Source organism: Triticum dicoccoides, chromosome 3A (genome assembly GCF_002162155.2).
Source record: "Triticum dicoccoides isolate Atlit2015 ecotype Zavitan chromosome 3A, WEW_v2.0, whole genome shotgun sequence".
Lineage (NCBI taxonomy): Eukaryota > Viridiplantae > Streptophyta > Magnoliopsida > Poales > Poaceae > Triticum > Triticum dicoccoides.
In genome coordinates this window covers 733,401,794-733,407,581 of record NC_041384.1, presented here as the reverse complement: position 1 = coordinate 733,407,581, position 5,788 = coordinate 733,401,794, and the positions used below count along the sequence as shown (strand labels likewise).

General features: G+C 41.9%; 2 long non-coding RNA genes across 2 annotated transcripts; both read left to right on the top strand.

The window, feature by feature from the left end:
• Window positions 1–166: 166 nt before the first annotated feature.
• On the top strand, window positions 167–1,421 carry LOC119273562. The gene is made up of 4 exons (XR_005134907.1): window positions 167–265; window positions 369–479; window positions 594–695; window positions 1,326–1,421. It is a non-coding gene; the product is annotated as an uncharacterized LOC119273562 (long non-coding RNA).
• Window positions 1,422–1,907: 486 nt separating this feature from the next.
• Window positions 1,908–5,407, top strand: LOC119273561. The gene is made up of 6 exons (XR_005134906.1): window positions 1,908–2,690; window positions 2,772–2,902; window positions 4,149–4,299; window positions 4,372–4,638; window positions 4,903–5,002; window positions 5,075–5,407. It is a non-coding gene; the product is annotated as an uncharacterized LOC119273561 (long non-coding RNA).
• Window positions 5,408–5,788: the final 381 nt, after the last annotated feature.

The window sequence follows — 5,788 nt, the reverse complement described above, 5'->3', positions numbered from 1 at the left end:
GGAGGCGCCGCTCATCGGCAACGACAAGGGTAAGTCCGTAAGTCCTCCTCGTCTGCCTCCGTCTAACTGTATTTGATCTTCAATTCAGCAGCCTCCGTGTGTCGATTTTGGGCAGTAAGATCGCCAGCCCACATTAATTGTGTTTTTCTTGCTTTTGGAAGCAGGTCCCCTCCTCCAAAGAGGTTGAGAGATCCTCCGAGAAGGTCACCACCCCTCCTCCTCGCCGCCCTCTCCACTGCCGTCCCAGATTAGTTCCTCCTCGTAGGTAATGCCATTCTGCCTTGTCAACCTTACAAAGGAGTTCATCTCTTCGTCAAGCTTCCCGAATGATAGCCCTGCGGTGTTCCTAATTCTCCTTGTGGTAGCAGGGGCTGGGGATCACCATTGAGGCGAGGAAGGTTGGATTCATCCTGTTCATCATTATCCAGTCCTCTAGGAAAGGCACCAAGACGGGTTTCAAGGAGTCACAGCCTTAGAAGGTAAGCGGCTCTATCCAGTGTTGTTGCATCTTATGTTCTGTTGCATCATGTTTGATCTTGAAACTGAATTTCTAGCTTATTTCTAAAACTAAAAAAAAGTGCCATTTCTCTCAGGCCTCCAAGAGGAAGGAGCGGCTCAAGTGACAGCAGGAGCAGCAGCTCGCCTTCCCCAAGGAGCAGGAAGAAAGAAACTCGTGACGTGTCTTGTTCCTGAAGGTAAAACTTTCTTTCTCTCCTGACTATCTCTATGGATCCCTGTGCTTGTATCTTTCTGTGACCTCAAGAGGTGATCTGAGGGGCCGGAACTTGCTTTGAGTCGATCAGGATCGACATAATTGGTGAAGGACCTGGCATTTGTACTGTGTTGATTTCCTGTGCTGGAGGTACTTTTATAATTCTGCAGTTGTTGTCAGCAATGAATCTGGATATTCTGTTAAATGTTACCGCTTCTGAAAATTAATGAGCTGTTTACTAGTTGATGGATCAGCTTGTGTTGCGTTGCTTTGTGAAGGTGATTCATTTTCACATTGATTGACCCTGTAACATTTTGAATATGCTTCATACATGAATCATAGTTTTTCTTGCCTACCCGTGTTTTGCTGTTTGATTTGCAAGATAGCCTGATAATTTGTTTGCCTGTTTCACCATTGTTTTCTGTGTCGTTCTGTTGGGCTTTGTTCTTCTATTATCAGAAAGTTCTCCTTTATCATTTTTCCGCAAATTTTTCAATCGCATTAACTCTGTCAGGCTTTGTTCTTCTATTATCAGAAACTCCTCCTTTATCATTTTTCCGCAAAATTTTCAATCTCATTAACTGTGGTCGGTTCTTCCTGCCTTTGGAAGCAGGACACCATCTCCAAGGAGGTTCTTCCTGCCTCTCTACCCCCTCTCGGCGGCGGCACCGCCGCCGACGCTGCGCTATAGACCTCCCCCCCTCCGCCGCCCATGTCCCTGTCCCCCGCCCTGACTGCGGCGTGACCTGGAGGCGCCCCTCATCGGCAATGAAGTCTGTAAGTCCGCCTCCTTGCCTGCCTCCAGCTAACTGTATTGATCTTGTGATTCAAGCAGTTTCCATCTGTCAATTTTGGGTAGTAAGATCGCCAACCACATTAATTGTGTTGGTTCTTGCTTTTTGAAGCAGGTCCCCTCCTCCAAAGAGGTTGAGGAATCCTCCGAGAAGAACACCACCCCTCCTCCTCACCGCCCTCTCCACTCCCTTCCCAGATCAGTTTCTCCACGTAGCAACCACTGCTCGTAGGTAATGACATTCTGCGTATTAAACCTTCCAAAGGAGTTCATCTCTTCATTCTGCTTCCTGAATGATATTCCCGCATTCTTCCTAATTCTCCTTGTGGTAGCAGGGACTGGGGACCACCATTGGGGCGAGAAAGGTTGGATTCATCCTATTCTTCATTACCCAGTCCTCCAAGAAAGGCGAGCGCAACATCTCTGATGGTCTTTTTAATTCTTTTGGCTATCCTATTTTGTTTATTTGTTGCTGTGTGTACCTTACTTAACTAGATGATTTTGGTCTTGATCTTGTGATGGAGCTGATTGCTGTAACTATACCCCATGTTCCAATTTTGGCTAGTAAGATGGTTGTAATCATTTCACCTGTTTCACCCTTATTTTCAATGTTAATCTATATTGGGTTCTGCACTTCTTTTCTTAGAAAGTTCACTGTATCACCCTTATTATCTGTGTTAATCTATATTTGGTTCTGCACTTCTTTTCTTAGAAAGTTCTACTGTATCACCCTTGTTTACATTGCTTTCATCATTAGCTGATGCACACTATTTCTTTCTGTCAGATGGAACCTGCCCTTGTGGATGAAAAACTAATTCCTTGGGAGTTAAACAAGTTTAAGTTGAATCCATTACGTAATGGTGGTGTCATTGCTTATTATCAAATCAATAAGCCTTCAGATCTCACTGCAACTGCTCAGTTAGCACCAAAGGATAGGCCTCTAGTCTGTCTGCATCTGAAAGAGTCAGAAAATTTGCCTAAGATATCAATTATGAATCTGAGGCATCGGAATATTTTATGAGTTGACGCTGTACAAAAATTGGAACTGCCGTTCTCGAACCAGAAAAACATTGCTGTTGTTGTGGAGCCTCATGATGGACCTCTCACTTGGTTTTTAGTCAGATTGCTTCTGACCGAGAAGGGCAGTAATGCCGTCCCATCACAGTCTCTTAGAGATGTTATAAGGTAAATTTAATTGATTTTTTTCAAACATGTGTGTACTTTTATTATTAGTATGTAACTTAAAAACTTAAAATACCATTGCAGACAAATTGTGGAGGCTATTGAAGAGCTCAGAATAAATGGAGTCTATCATGGCAATCTTACAATACATAATATATACCATTCAAGAGTTGGTGGTGCTATTGTAGTGAAGTTGGTTAATTTTCAAAACAGAGGTACATTTGTCAGTAATCCTTCCTTGGTTGTAAATTCTACTCCCTCCGTCCCAGAATATAAGAACGTTTTTGACACTAGTGTAGTGTGAAAAACGTTCTTATATTTTGGGACAGAGGGAGTACTATTTTATCATGCATATCCGTACAGCTGGTTCTTTGCAACTGCCGCTTCATCGTATTTTTCAGCCTCTTTTACAACCAGAATACCTTTTGCCAACTTGTGCATACCGACAGGTGTGAGAACTTATCACACAATGCTATTGGTAGAATAATGTGAAATATAAAAATGGAAATCATGGAATTTGATGTTTGTGCACTAAAAGAATATTATGAATAATAATTGTCGGATAGCACTTGTGATTTTTCAATCTTCATCCTGCAGAAATACTGTTAGAGGGATTATTGGAGCAAATCAGTGAGAACTTACCCTCTGTTAGGCAATATAGTTGCAGAATCTATTAACATCACACACAAACGTTGCACCTATAGAGCCCCATATGGCGAGATGAGTTATATGCACCCAAACCCAACATCGAATGTCCATGGCCAGATGAATATTAACAGTATAGCCACCACAATTTGTCCATAAACTTCCCACACTCCCCATGTTGTATGTGACTAAAGATACATAGAGAAGGAGAGGACTTTGCCACAGGGCCTCTCGGATAGTAAAGAAGAGTATCTTGGCTCAAGTTCTTGTCTAGAGTACCAACCGGTACTTTCGGAACTGTGTGTAGATAAGGGAATAGAAAACACTACTCCAATCTGTTAGCTCAAGAATTGCAGAATGTGCAGTGTGCAAAGATATACCTACAATAGATCATTAAAAAATTAGATCAACATGCGTTACAAGATCCCAGAAAAAGGTCAAAAGGAGGGGCATGGTACTTCTGTATGTTATTATGTTTGAATAGTCAAACTCTAGATGACAAGTTATTACAAAAGAAAACACAGAAGCTTACAGCATAGGAGAAAGGCATACAGAACTGAATATGTATCATAAGAGCATTAGCACAAAGACAGCATTCTGATAGAAGTTGTAGAGAATCATGTATGCCATACGCTGATATTTCCAGTCTTGTGTACAAGAGAATCATGTATCACCCCTTTTATCTATCTCCCACCTTTAAGAAAATTTTCATTTATTAAGCTATGTCATTAGTTGCTGTTTTTTTTTTTGCAACATCATCTATATAGTCTTTGTTCTCTATATCAATATTCATATATTGGGATGTTACAATTTCAGATATCGAATTGGAGGCTGCACAGTTAATGGACTGGGTTGGGCTTGGTAATATTCTTCATACTATTTCAACTGCAGCAAAGTTCAGGGATAATACTGCCTCGTGCTCCATAATTGACCATCTGGCATCAAAATTGATGGCATTAACAAGCATGTACGTCCTAAATCGCATCCTTGGGATTCTGATGTATTTTTCTTTTCACTGACCCGTTTTTCTTTTGTATAGTAACTGTCTTCCGAGTATAAAAAAGGGTACACTAGATGATATGTTACAAGGGTGAAGAACCACGCGTGGCCACTACCATGGGACAGTAAGCATTTTGGACTCGTAAAGGCCATGAACGACTACCGTGAAGAAGTTGCGGTAAGAGATAAACACAAGGGAGTTAATCCAGGTCCAGAAGTTCTGAAACAGTATCATTACAATGGACAAGATCCAATTCACAATGTACAGTGTATGAGCGGAGCTTACACTCACCAGGACAAAATAGAGGTGAGCAACAAAACCTGAGTACATTAATTGATTGAAACAAAGTAATTAACAAAATGTTTGTTCCTGGTTCCTTCTATTCTGTCTATCTTCTATTCTGTTGTTCCTGGTTCCTTCTCCTATGTGTCGGGTGATATCTGTTGTAACCGTCGTGTTGTATCTCAATCTTATCTATAATGAAAATGGTTCAGGCTGGCGTAAGCCCGCCGTAGCACGATCAAAAAGCAAAGTGATTAACAAGATGTTTTCATCTGATTCTTCTTCTAGAAGGACATTAAAGATGATAAAGACAAGCGAATGTCGGTGGATGTGGCTGTCCAGAAGGAGCAGCCAGAGTTGTGTCTTGCCCTACGTAGGTTGCTCGCAGGTAGGGTTTGCTGTCTATGGTTGAATAAGTTCTGCTTAGAAGTTCATATTGCTGATGTTGTCTGATGTGCAGGGGAAGCCTTCTAGAAGAAGGCAATGAAGAATGTTTTCACCTTTGTGGTGTGAAAGCGAGGTCGGTTATGCTTATGCTTCTTGTGGCAATAATTTCAATACCTAGGAACAATTTTCTGCAAGGCTGAATATTAACACGATTTTGATATAATGTGTTGTACACCTATCTCATTCGTGTTCTGTTTTTTGACATAATGTGCTGTAGAGTACACCTGTCTCGCCTTCTAACTGCAAGGCCAGGTTGGGGATGTGGGTTTGGTGCCTTCTGTAGTATTTGATATTGCTTCTTGTGATGGCATCTCCTTTTTTATGGTTTTTTTTGCTTGTGTGGTACTGAATCTGTAGTAGTTGCTAATCTTTTTTTTTTCTTTAATGGTGGAGGGGTATGTCTATTTTATTTGATGGTTGCCTGCGTTTCTAGGTTACTGAAAAAGGGCTGCCCCCCGCTTTAGATTTAGATTATAAAGCAACGACCACACCATACAAATGCTCGGGCCTCAGCACAAGCAAGCCCAAAAGAAACAGAAAAATAAATTGAAGAGAAAAGAATGCCAACAACGACGGATCAACGAAAACGATGAGGACCCGCAACCGTCGCGCCCAGCGGATAACCACCACGCTCCTAGCACTTCGGACTGCCGCATACCAAACAACATCCTCAAGAAGGATCGCGATGATGACGACGCTGTTGCCCGGACATGTCCTAGGGTTTCCC